General features: G+C 32.0%; 1 non-coding gene across 1 annotated transcript; it reads left to right on the top strand.

Moving 5' to 3' along the window:
* The first annotated feature begins 984 nt into the window (after positions 1-984).
* Positions 985-1091, top strand: LOC113851764. Its single transcript, XR_003502329.1, has one exon. It is a non-coding gene; the product is annotated as a small nucleolar RNA R71 (small nucleolar RNA).
* Positions 1092-14651: the final 13560 nt, after the last annotated feature.

The following is a 14651-nucleotide window of genomic DNA, read 5'->3' as shown; positions in this document are numbered from 1 at the left end:
TTTTCCTTTCAAAATTCATGGGAACTTTTTCTTTTTCTTCTGAATGGTCTTTCTTCAATAGCTTAAAATTTCCTTGTTGCAGATCTTGTTCAATATTTCTTTCTACTGCATCATTCACTTTCTTTTCTGTTGGTTTAGGGCTTGCAAGCTCCACTCCTTGTAGTTATGGCTTGACATTGCTCTTTAGGATTGATTACTGTATTGCTTGGAAATCTTCCTTCATCCCTGCTAGATAATTGTTCAGCTAATTGTCCAATCTGTGTCTCTAGTTTCTTCATGGAAGCTTCTTGGTTTTTGAAGCTTGTTTGAGTCACCTTCATGAATTGCAGCATAGTTTCTTCCATCTCAGTCAACCTCTCATTCATAGGCTTGGAAAATTTCTGATTTCCTTGAGGTTGAGTGGACGAATTTCTCTGAAAGTAAGGCTGTTGTGTTGCTGGACCTGCATTAGAAAAAGGCAAATTTGAATTAGAATTCTTTGCAGCAGAATATTGATTATTCCAATTAGAATACTGCTGAGTTCTATTATTCGAAAATTGAAATCCAGGGGGATATGATGGTTGTTGTCTCTGAAAATTATTCATATAATTCACTTGCTCTTGTGGTTCACTTGTGGATGCCTCACATGCACCATTTGCATGGTTTCCTCCACAAAAATCACAACTTAGCTGACTGTTAGGCATACTCCCTATTTGCAGATTGTTGATTTGTTGTGTTAAGGCAGCTAATTGTTCTGAAAACATTTGATTTTGTAACTGATTTTGTGCAAGAAAAGTTTCCAGAACTTTAGCTTCATGACCAGAGTTTCTTCCTTGGTTCCTTGAGTTTGAATTCTGATACATTGAAGATGCCATCATGTCAATAATCCTTTGAGCTTCTTCCAAGGACTTTGTATTTAATGAACCTCCAGCAGCAGCATCAACCATTGTTCTTGTTACTGCATTCATCCCATTATAAAAAGTCTCTAATTGCATCCAATCTGGAATACAATGATGTGGACACCTTCTAAGCAGTTCTTTGTATCTTTCCCAAGCTTCATACAATGATTCTCCATCTTGCTGAACAAAGGATGTAATTTCTCCTCTCAGCTTAGCAGCTTTGGATGGAGGGAAGTACTTGGTTAAAAACTTATTCACAAGTTCTGTCCAGGTTGTGATGCTTCCTTATGGTTGAGCTTGTAACCAGCATTTTGCTCTATCTCTCAAGGAAAAAGGAAATAGTCTCAGTCTGATGGCTTCTTCACTAACCCCATTTATTCTTATGGTGTCACATAGCTGTAGAAAATTTGAAATATGTAAGTTAGGATCATCAGAATTTCCACCAGAAAACTGATCTTGTTGGACTAAGTGTAATAAAGCAGGTTTAATCTCAAAATGGTTGGCTTGAATAGTTGGCCTGATTATAGAAGAGTTAAAACCTTGCATGTTAGGAATTGCATAGTCCCCTAATGTTCTAATTCTATTTTGTTCTGCCATCTCTATTTCTGAATTTAGTTGTCTCAAAGATGTAGGTGTTCTTTTCAAACTAGGATTACTCTGAGATTCTGGAGAATGGACAGCTTCTAACTCACTATCACTCCCTATGGCTTTTTCTGCTCTAGACTCTTTTCTCAATCTTCTTAAGGTTATGTCTATGTCAGGATCAAAGACTAGAGTTGATTTGTTTTTGTTTTTGCCACGCATATACAATTCAAAATGAAGCAAAAGTAAACTACAAGTTAGTATTCAGAACTGCACCACGAAAATTATGCAGCAAATATCAGTAAAAGTAATTGAAACACAAGTTTAAAAGTTGCAGAATTATGCAGAATGGACAAAATGTCTAACTACAGACTACTACTACAGAAATTCAGAGAACAAAATACTCAATCTAGCTTTTCTTATGTTACTAATGATATTGAAACTCTAATTTCCCCGGCAACGGCGCCAAAAACTTGTTGTTCGCAATCTAACACTAGCAAGTGCACTAGGATTGCAGCAAGTGATGAGTAAATTTAAGATCCAAATATCGTCTCCACAGGGAATTTAGGTTTCAAGTACCACTTCACAGAATTATAACCATTTGAGCCATACGAATTTTGGAATGAGATTTGTAACATATAACAGCAGCAAACTGGAACAATTAAAAGTAAAATGAACTTGCAGAAAACAAGACAATGAACACACAGTTATGTGATAACAGAGGGAGAAACCATAGCTAGGGAATTGCTTCACCAAAACTCCAATGTTTAATCAATAAAGTTCTGAATTAACAAGCAATTGGAAAGAATGACAATCAGTTTCACTTTATACTATTCAGAGGTTAATTCCTTAACTCAGTGAACCTAACATTCAATTAAACCATTCTAATTCCTTAGATCTAATTCAATTCAATGTTGCTTTAAGTGTAAGAAACCAAAAGATTGCAAGATCAAAGTTCCTTATTCCTAAGAAAACTAAAATCTCAGTGATTGGTTCAGATCTGAAGAACAAATTCAATTTCCATTGACAAAGGTTCCTCTGGATTTAGTTAATCAAATTTCCATTCAATTCACACGTGAAGTTCAGAATCAATCACTCAATCTATTCCAAAGCTTGAAATCCAGATCCAAATCAATTCAACATGTTCATTTCAGATCTACAATCCCTAACTATGAACAAATTACACAGCCATGGCAGCAGAAGAAGAAAAAGAAAGAGAAGAAGAAAAGAAGAAACTCAGAAACGCCATGGAAGCTTGCTCCACTCCAATTCCTCTTCGTGAAGCTCCAAGATCTGAATCCCCACTCCTCTCTCTCACTTCCTCTAACCAGAAACTAACTAACAAAACTGAAAAAATGAACAGAATCGCCGTTTTCGCACTTCAATCATGTCTACCAGTTCTGCGCGTTGTCACTTTTCTTCACAAGAGTAACCACGTAGAAGCTTTATGTAGTGCGCGTGTTCACTTTCAAGAGCAAGAGTAACCACGCGCAACTTGCAGAGTTGAAGGCTTCTCTGGAACATTCACTTTTATTCAGAATAGTGGCAACGCAGGAGGTCAAGGGCTGCACGTGATCACTTTCGTGAGTAATAGTAACCACGCACAAGCTGTCCTGATACAAGTGCCTCTAGAACGCTCACTTTCGCTGGCGAAAGTGACAACGCGCAGCTCCTCAGGAATAGAGTCTTCTCTGGAACGTTCACTTTCGCTGGCGAAAGTGATAACGCACACTGGCAACGCTCACTCTTGTAAATAAAAGTGATTACGCAAGGCTCTTCTTCTCCTTTAGGCTCTGGAATGATCACTTTCACTAACAATAGTGATCACGCCCAGGCTGCAACCCATAATTCTTGTATTTTGGAGTCCAACATTGCCATTCTTCCTCTTCCTTCCCATTGATTCTCCATTTCCATGACTTTTGCTCAGCTTATTCCTTCAAAACAAGATAAATTCCTTAAGAACTAAGCATAAATTCTACAAATGCGAAAATAACTACAAATTAAAATAAAACTTTCAATCATTCTCTTTTTCTGAGTTTTTCTGCTTTCTTTATATATTTTCCTTATTAAATGAGCTAGAATTATGCTAAAATATCAGTAAAAATATGGATTCATCACAAAGCACCTCCTTCCACCTGCCAAAGTCTGGAGCATCTTCATCCTTAGCTCCTTCATGCCAGTCATGCACTCATCTACCTTGGCAGTGAAGAGGGCAGAGCTAGTTTATGCCATCATGACAGGGATGCCCATCCATGTTGGCGATGTTATCAGCAATGCCATCATGGAGATCCTAGCTAGGAAGAAGGACTCCATGGGTTTTCCCTCCATCATTACTATGCTCTGCCAGGATGCTGGAGTTGACTTTGAGGAGTATCAACAGAAAATCCAGGCAGCTCCCTGCATCACCACAGCTATGGTGAAGGAGCTGTTTAAAGCTAAGAAGAGCTCAGCCCCAGAGATACCTCCCCAAGCTGCATGGAAGAAAGGCCTTCCTTCTAAAATGAAAGACCAGCTGAAGGAAATAGCTCTGCGACAAGATGCTATACATGCTGGTCAGAAGGCTGCTCTGACCCTTGTAGAGACCATGTTACTCAACATGGGGAAGAAGATGGGAATGACTGCTGACCAGATCTATTATGCCCCCACCTTCCCAGCCCCTTATCTTCGAGCAGCAGTTCAGAATGATCTCCCACCTTTCACACCTACAGCAGAAGAGGAAGAGGAAGAGGAAGATAGCAGCTCTGAGGGTGAGCCAGTACCAGACCCAGTTGCAGCAGCAGAGGGGCAGGATGATGAGGACACTGATACGGATGCAGCTGATGATGATGACCTCTCTTCCAGCGCTAATGAGGATGCAATATAGTCTTAAACTTTTATTTCTGTTATTTATTTAACCTTATCTTTCATTGTACATTTTTTTTTTCTGCCAATTTCCCTGTAATTAGTACACTTTTCTTTTTATTTTCCCTACCTTTAACTTCCCTTTAATGCTTCTACTCTGAACAACAACTTAACTCTTTCATGCTATTTATATATATTATCTGAGTTTGAGTTATTTTGTTCTGCTGGTGCTGAATTTATTATCTCTTTGTGCAGAGAATGCCCTTAGTTCCATCAAGAGGAGCATCATTTTTTTGCCCATGAGTTGAGGCACTATCATTCATGAAAGGGGGGTGAAGTTCTTTACCTCTATTTCATATACTCTTAACCTCATTTTTCCTGCATAATTATACATTAAAATACAAAAATATATTTTTATTCTTTTTCTTTTAATTGAACCAAATTTTGTAATCCCAATCTTAGACTCTTATTGCAATTTTCATTCAATTCATGAACACACTCTACTTTTGTAAATAATTTTCTTTCCATGCCATGCTGAATATCTTTTCTTGCAAGGTGATTTATCCTCACATGATGTTAAGTAATTATCACCATTTTTACCATGGTAGAGAATTGAGCCCCTAATTATCTTTCTGTGTGTATGCTTCATGTAATTTTGCATCTATTCTCTAGAACTTGCCCTGCTTCTTAATTTAATATGCATTATGCAATTTTTTATCTAGATGATTGAGGCCTCCTTTACACACACACACACAACCACTCACCATTGCCCACCTTTGCACCTTATTGCATTACATCCTCTTCTTTTGCCAAAACTTAGTTTGCTAAAACATTTTTTTTCTTCCATCAAGAACATATTTCTTTTGAGTAACATTAAGAGTGAATGCAAATACCAAGTTTGGGGTGTTGAATTTGATGGTAGTTGCTTGAGGACAAGCAACCTCTCAAGTTTGGGGTGGTGAATAATATACATGTTAAAATACATGTCAAAAAAAAAAAAAGTGGTTGCCAAAGTCCAATAAATCATAAAAGAAAGAATGAAAAAGGAAAGAAAATAAAATGAAGCAAGGTCCATGAGATTGAAGAGATCTTCACATAATAAAAAAAAAATGATGAAAAACAAGGTGAAAAATGCTTGAACCTCTTAGGCTACCTCATTTGATGCATTTCATTCTAATTGTTGTATTCACTCACTCAAGAGGATTCCCTAATCTTGAAAACCCACCTGAGCTTTTGACCCTCCTTGATCAAATTGAACCTTACCTATCCCTATTTGTGACCAACCAAGTCCTTTCGATAGGTAAATCATTGTATTAAGGCAAAGGAGATTGAGAATATGGGCAAGCATATGGTAGGGTAGAGCAATTTGCATGTATTGAGGGAAAATACCTATCTTGAAACACTGACGAGTGAAGAGTGAAACACCACCTTGTGAGCCAGATAATTTCTTGGCATTGTGTGAGGTATGATGAACCTTGTTGAATTTTTGTTTCACTTGTATGGGACTTTGCATAAAATTAATTGATATGAGTGTGCTTTCTTTGTTGAATGACTCCATGAATTTGAAATGGAGAAAGTGCATATTAGAGTTAAAAGATTGGAACAGAAAATTTTTGAGAAAATTTTTTGGATAAGTCCAACCTTTTTTACTTTAGTCCTTGAATTTTGGTTTGCTTGAGGACAAGCAAAAGTTTAAGTTTGGGGTTGTGATGAATCTACATTTTACTACATTTTTATACATCATTTATTACTTTTTATAGAAAAGAATAGACTTAGATAGTGTAAATAAGATGAATATTCCAATTAGGCTAAATAATATAGGTTTCTTAGTTTTTTGTTAATTTACATGAATTTAGATAGTTTATTTTACATATTTTGATCATTTGAATAATATGGCAGGAATCCCCAAGCTTATTTTGAAGAATTATTGGATTTTGAGGAATTTGAGGTGAAAGTAACTACTTTCAATATTGATAGTGACAACTACAGCAAGCCACTTCCAGCAAAGGGACCAAAGTGATCACTTTCAAAGCTTAAAGTGACAACTACAGTAGCCCAGAATCAACCAAACCTGCGCGTGGTTACTATGAATATTCATAGTAATCACTCCAGAGCATGCAAAAAATTGAAGGTGCTGCGTGTAACTACTATGAATATTCATAGTAATCACTCCAGAGAGGAAAAACCCAACTGCTGCTGCGCGTAGTTACTATGAAAGAATGAGAGTAACTACTTTGGAGGGCGCCAACTTTAGTATAAATAGATTTTTACCAAATTAGGGTAGAGAGTTCTTACACTTTTTGAACCTTTTCTCTTCTTTACTCAATTTAGGATATTTTCCAGAGCTTAGGGCAACCTTGGGTGACAGCCAAGGGTCCAACCTAGGGTTTGGTTTCTCATTTCTCTTGCTTTTACATTAATGTTAATGCGTTTTTTACCCCCATTTCCATGGAGGGCTAAGTTTATGTAATCCTTAGTGAATTCACATGGGTTCTTGAGTTCCTTGAATTTAATGATAATATAATTCCTTTCTTTCATGAATTACTTCTTCCTTATCTCTTGAATTGAATTAATGGTGAATGAGGGGGGTATTGCTCAATTAACCCTAATTTCATTTTAAGGAGATTCTAAACTAAGGGTTGCTTAATCCTAGGTTTAATTCTAAGGTTGCGTAATTTTGGGATGAGAGATTAGAGCCTAACAAATTGCGTAATTTCGTTGGGACCATAAGGTTGATTTTCGCTTGTTAAATTAACCTAATTCATGGAAGAGAGGATGAATGTTAAATCTTGAGTGGAATGAGGATAGAATCTATGTGGATGAACTAAGGATTGCTGTTTTCTATTGTTTGAATTAATTAAACTCATTTGCTCATTGCTCTTTATTTTGATTTGAAACCACAAAACCCCCCATTTTAATTGCTTGTTCAATTAATGCCTTCAACATGTTTAATGAAGATTAATAACCAATGTTCACGGGAGACAATTTAGGGTTACCCTAGTACTACATTAATTTGTTTAAATTTTGATGAGGATTTACGACAAATCTTTTAAACACCTCAAATTAAACCATCATCAACCCTCCTTGATTAAATTGAACCTTACCCATCCCTATTTGTGACCAACCAAGTCCTTTTGATAAGTAAATCATTGTATTAAGGCAAAAGAGATTGAGAATATGGACAAGCATATGGTAGGGTAGAGCAATTTACATGTGTTGAGGGAAAATACCTAGTTTGAAACACTAACGAGTGAAGAGTGAAACACCACCTTGTAAGCTAGATAATTTCTTTGCATTGTGTGAAGTATAACGAACCTTGTTGAATTTTTTGTTTCACTTGTATGGGACTTTGCATAAATTAATTGACATGAGTGTTCTTTCTTTGTTGAATGACTCCATGATTTTGAAATAGAAGAAGCGTATGTTAGAGTTGAAAGATTGGAACAGAAAAATTTAGAGAAATTTTTTTGGATAAGTCCAGCCCTTTTTACTTAAATCCTTAAATTTTGGTTTACTTGAGAACAAGCAAAAGTTTAAGTTTGGGGTTGTGATGAATCCATATTTTACTAAATTTTTATACATCATTTATTACTTTTTATAGAAAAGAATAGACTTAGATAGTGTAAATAAGATGAATATTCCAATTAGGCTAAATAATATAGGTTTCTTAGTTTTTTGTTAATTTACATTGATTTAGATAGTTTATTTTACATGTTTTAATCATTTGAATAATGTGACAGGAATCTCCAAGCTTATTTTGAAGAATTATTGGATTTTGAGGAATTTGAGGTGAAAGTAACTACTTTCAAGATTTATAGTAACCACTACAGCAAGCTACTTTCAGCAAAGGGACCAAAGTGATCACTTTCAAAGTTAAAAGTAATCACTCCAGAGAGCCCATAATCCACTAAGCTGCGCGTAATCACTTTCAAAGTTGAAAGTGATCACTCCAGAGAGTGCAGAATTTCAGGAGTTGCATGTAAACACTTTCTAAGTTCAAAGTGATCACTCCAGAGTGTGCAGAATGCACGTGTTCACTATGAAAGTTCATAGTGAACACCCCAGAGAGCCCAGAATTCATTGATACTGCGCATGTTTACACTGAAGATTCATAGTGATCACTTTGGAGGGCGCCTACCTTAGTATAAATAGATTTTTTACCAAATTAGGGCGAGACTTCTTACATTTTTCGTACCTTTTCTCTTCCTTACTGAATTAGGATGATTTTCCAGAGCTTAGGACAACCTTGGGTGACAGCCAAGGGTCCAACCTAGGGTTTGGTTTCTCATTTCTCTTGCTTTTACATTAATGTTAATGAATTTTCTGCATTTTCAACTTGCGTTTTTTACCCCCATTTCTATGGAGGGCTAAATTTTGTGTAATCCTTGGTGAGTTCACATGGATTCTTGAGTTCCTTGATTTTAATGTTAATATAATTCCTTTCTTCTCATGAATTACTTCTTCCTTGTCTCTTGAATTGAATTAATGGTGAATGAGGGGGATATTGCTTAATTAACCCTAATTCATTTTAAGGAGATTCTAAACTAGGGATTGCTTAATCCTAGGTTTAATTCTAAGGTTACGTAACTTTGGGATGAGGGATTAGAGCCTAGCAAATTGCGTAATTTCGTTAGGACCATAAGGTTGATTTTCGCTTGTTAAATTAACCTAATTCATGGGAGAAAGGATGAATGTTAAATCTTAAGTGGAATGAGGATAGAATCTTTGTGGATGAACTAAGGATTGCTGCTTTCTATTGTTTGAATTAATTAAACTTGTTTGCTTGTTGCTCTTTACATTGATTTGAAACCACAAAACCCCCCATTTTAATTGCTTGTTCAATTATTGCCTTCAACATGTTTAATGAAGATTAATAGCCAATGTTCACGGGAGACAATCTAGGGTAACCCTAGTACTACATTAATTTGTTTAAATTTTGATGAGGATTTGCGACAAATCTTTTAATCACAACATGAAGAAAAGTTCGTTCATCAGTTACTCATGTTAAAGAAAAGAACTAAAAAATCATAAATAAAATCATAGTCAAAAGGAAATAACAAACTAGATTATCACCAAGGATATGGGATGAGAAGAGTTCATAGTCTTCAAGTACAATTGCTCAAAGTTTCAAGTTTCGCTAAGAATGTTCTAATGATCCAGAGTAGGGTTATGAAAAGGATATGTAAAAGGCGAGGAATGGATGAGATGAAAAATAGGATGTGCAGTCGTTGCCGCTAAGATCTTTTTAATAGGATTTGAAAACGCTAAAAACTGGATAAGATTTGGACTTCCCACAGGTGAGCATGATTGTGCAAGGTCATGCATGTGGTCAAAGCATGGCGGTCTAGACGGTTGATTGTAGTGAAGTCCTATTTTCCCACCAATTTGGGTTCAAAATGCACCTAAAAACTCAATTGTGACCTTATCATATTAATCTGCACAATTAATATATAAATTAGTGTAAAATTTAATTAAAATAATGGTCACATAAATATATAAAATATAAAAGCATGTCAAAATACAAACTTATCACTATGATTGAGCGACTAGCTACTATTATGGGTTGACCCTTAGGATAAATTAATTTGTGGGTCAAATACAAGGTTCTTCAATATTTTGGTTACAATTAATTTTATTGTTTAGGGTGCTGAATTGTTGATTTTTGTTCATTATTTTTGTACTTTCATTTAACTCTAACTTTTTGACTACCATGGTTACTTTTTTTTAGATTGAAAAGTTAACTAACTTGGTAAAGATTTAACCACAAGGGACCATGGTTTTAAGTCTCCAATGGTTTTGTCCAATTCCATGGCTCAAAATAAGGTTCTTTGACATGATTTTCCTTAACTTTTGTTTCAAAATTTTTTGAGTTATAAATCATGTACTTAACCTATCGAATAAATAGAATTAGAAATGAATACTCAAAGAATTTATTTAAGAAAAAATTGGGTGTTACACAAGATTTATGTAACAAATACTATCTAGTGAATAAAAAACTTTCTTTTCAAATGGGATAAGGCCCTACCATATTTATAAATAAAGCTTCTATAATTTTTTTTGGTAGTACCTTTTTCATTTAGTCGAAAGAGAAAAGAGTTTGAGTTTATAGATAAAGATGCATCAAACTAGATGAGTCATAGTACATATAATCTTTCAATTGGTCGTTATTCAAATATCAATAATATATTTACTTAATCATTTGGTCTTTTTGTCTTCCACAAAGTGTGCTTAGAAAATAAATGTCATTAACTGTAAATATTAAATATGTCTTTTTTATTAGAAATACTTTGTAGAATATATACACCAAAATCTTGGTTAATGAAAGGATTCTAACCCATTTTCAACTTAATAATTTTATTTAACTTAAATCTAACATATTTTTTTTAGTTCATTTTGTTTATATGTAATTCTCAATATTTTTCAAAGTTTTAGTTTCCTAGTTATAGAATTAAGCAGGTTTAGAGAATATGGTATGCATATATATGGTACAAATTTTTAAAGGACAAAATAAAGAAAATATATTCTTAGAGCCATGTATTGATATAATAAATGTATATTATTTTATATTTGTGAATATATTGTATTTAATCATTTTAATGAGTTGATTTATGATTAATGTTGCTTCCCCATATGCTTTGTTTCATAAATTTTCTTTCACGTGTGTTGTTGTACTAGAAAATTTGAAAGGTTAAATTGTTATTAGGTAAAACTATTAAATTTTTTCTAAATATTTATTTTAATTTGTTATCATAATATTTGGTCTATCAGCTGTTTAAAATTTTAAAGAGTTGAAGAAATAAACAAACCTCTAACAAAATTTTAAAAATAAATCAAAAACCCTATCAAACTTTAGAGAGCAATTAACAAACTATTCTTATAAATCAACTTTAGATAGCAATTAAGTGCACTTTAACAAGTTGTTTAAAGTAAAATTTCTCTTCAAAATCAACTTATGAGATAGGTTGCAACGTCTTATTACTCTCTAAAGTTGACTTTGAAGATGATTATCTCATAAAATCACTCTCAAAAATTAATTTTAAAAAGCAGTTGTCACGTAAAATTCCCCTTTAAAGTGCATTTACAATAGGAATTACATTATTGCTCTCAAAGCCTGTGCTTTTGTATTGCGCCTTTTATAGAAGCTAAATGACGTTTGAATGTGAAAAAAAACGTTTTTTAATCCTATTTATATGATATTTATTAATCTATAGAATATAATAGTGTGAGTGAAGATTTATTTTAAAATTTTAAACATTCCCTCTCTTTCTCTCTCTTAAAATAACAGGTTATTACTATAAGAGTTAAGGTGTAAACTAAAAATACACATACATTGTTTTTCTCGTCTTTTAGATAAACATAAAAAAAAAAAAAAAAAAACTTGAAATTCACCAAAGACTTTTAAATACCTATAAGTCTTTTAATCCTTATTAAATGAGAATCATAAAATTTAAGATTTATAATTTTTTATATTATAAACTTTAAAAAATTACATACACATATATATATATATATATATAGCTCTAAAAGACGCGTTGACATGATAAAAACGAATGTAGGGGACATTCTCCTTCATCTATGCATGATTGTTTTTCCTCCTTGATTACTTGCTATATTTTATTTATTATCATTATTTTTTCCTTTGTCTTTCTTATTCCTTTATACTTAAAATGGTTGTGAGGCTTTGGCTGTTACATAGTGAAAGACCAGCACATAGCCTGTGAAGATTTCCACTTAAAACTGTCGGCATAAAGTGCTGCGAACATTTCAATTTCAAAGGTGCATAAAGTAAAACATGATTGCAATGCCAACAAGGAAAGAAGGCATGACAAAAGTCACTATAAGCCATGATTGACTTTACTCACCAACTAGTTAAGGCACTAAGGTATATAAGTTGGATTTCAATAAATAAACCTATTCTGTTCTTTTCCTTCTGTCTTACAACTGTTTATACGTTGTTGAGTAAAAGAGAAACATGTTAGTACAAATTTCATCTCTATAAAATAGAAGAAATTTGAACACATATTTGCAATTTGGTTTTGTTAACAATAAAAAATCTTACCAAATCATGAACAAATTTTGTGGGAAGTCCTGGTTCCCCATCCTTCTCTTTAGTTAGTCTAACATTAATTTCAGTAGGTGGTATTGTAGAGCGATTTCATTAGGTGGAAAAAACCAAACAAAGGACGTATCCACAAAAGAAACCATCTATGGCTAAAAGAGAAAGGTCTGAAAGAGTTCAATAAACAAAAAGTAATTAACGACCTGAAAGAAGCCTTCGAAGAGATCTCAAGAAATGGACATGGCACCAACGTAATGAACTAATTAAGCATGGTTATGCAACACAATAGTATCTCTTTCTCGATGAATTATTTTAGTTTATTGTTAGTAAGAATTTTTACTAATAATAATCTTCAAAGTGCTTCATAAAAAATTAAAATATTTAATAATTTAAAACATTAAATTATGTTGTATTAATTGTGAAGAGTATTTTTTTTGAAAAAGCAAATTATGAGTTTAAATTGTTTTCTTTTTATTTAGAAGGGATGCGGTAAATCTTGCATACAATCGACCTTATTTGTGCTTATGTTGTCGCGGTTCAGTTCGATATAAAGTGTATTTATAATTTTTCACAAAACTTATATTTTTAAGATATATCGTAAGAAAGTAATTTGATAAGTGTCACAAATATTAATCTTTGATTTTAACTACTATTTTATTTATTTTCTCATACTTTTATTATTTAATATATATATATATATAATATAAATATAATTATTATAAGAGTTAATATCTTTTTATACCGAAAGCCAAACTTAGATATTTATACTATTTATTAAGAAGTATAAATCTTACTTGTAACGGTTACTAACTCTAATGCTATTTAATAATTTAAGCTATGATATAATATAATGAAATATTTTATTATAAAATACAACTTATTATAATTAATTATATTACCCATATTACTATTATCAAAATGAAAAAAATATAAAATATATATCCTCAGTATAATAATTAATCTTTATATATATATATATATATATATATAAACTTCGATCTTCATTTTAAAATTATAAAAAAAATTCTTAATTTAACTTTAATTTTATATATGTACTTTCTTATATGTTTTTCTCTCTTCATTTATAATATGCTCTTTTGAGTATATGATTTAACCACAAGAACGAGATCTTGAGTCATAATAATAATTTATAGTTATTTGAACTGAGCTTTAAATTACATTTAACGATATTTCTTAACACTGTTCTTTTAAAAAAAATTACACTCACGAAAATATAATTTTTTTATATAATTAATTATGGTAGGGTGGGTATTTGAACTTTAAATTTTGATTTGAACTTAAATTTAAGTTATTTTAATTAAATCTATTTAAATTTGTTGTTAATTAAATAAAAAATAAATTAAACTCTACACGTTTATAACACGATTTTTGTGAATCTAAATTAAATTGATTTAACTAAGACTTGCTATATAATCCGTTTTGCCGGCCGGCTGTAAATTATACATAGTCAAATTAAAGTGTTTTTACTGTTATCAACTCTACCTGGCTAACGATACTCGTTCTAGTGTGTATGCTTTTAACAATGATAAACGAACATTAGAAATACACGTTAAATTTATTAAAATTATAAAAAATGAAAATTAAATAAAAAATACGATATATAGTTTTTATAGCTTTTAATAAGTTTTACTTAATAAGTAAAAATATGTTAAAACAGTGTATTACTCACCTTCTACTCAATGGAACGCGGGGTTGTAAATTTCTTTCCAAAAAATGTCTAACGGTCAGAATAGAACAAATCGTCATCCAGCGCACGCTATCCTTTTCTTTCGTTTTACCGTTAAGGAGAATAAGAATAAATATTATTAAAATTATTTCCAAAGTCATAGCTTACTTCCCAGTAAAGTACACAGCAACCTATAAAAAAACTCGAACAAAAGTACACGACAGCCTAACAAACATTTTACTAAAAGAGTTAGTAATGTATTTTTAAAACATTTTCTTATGTATTAATTTGTTATAATATTAAAGATGAAAAAATTAGACATATTTTTAATCTTCATGTTTTAGTGAATTCTTTATTTTAATTTTTTTAAATATTATTTTTTGTAATTTTATCATTTTATAATTTTATATTTTTTATTTCTATCGTTGATTTAATGTATACAGATTTTAAAATATAAAAATAAAAAAATAATTTAAAGGGATTAAGTTTTTTAATAAAAAATAATTACATAACTGATAAAAATTAATAATAAAATATATGTTCAAATGAAATAATTAGAAAGGGCGTCTTTATCAGAAAAATAAAACAAAAAGTCGAAAAGGAA

Source organism: Abrus precatorius, unplaced genomic scaffold (assembly GCF_003935025.1).
Source record: "Abrus precatorius isolate BTA unplaced genomic scaffold, Abrus_2018 Scaffold9, whole genome shotgun sequence".
Classification (NCBI taxonomy): domain Eukaryota; kingdom Viridiplantae; phylum Streptophyta; class Magnoliopsida; order Fabales; family Fabaceae; genus Abrus; species Abrus precatorius.
This window is presented reverse-complemented; position numbering and strand designations above follow the sequence as displayed.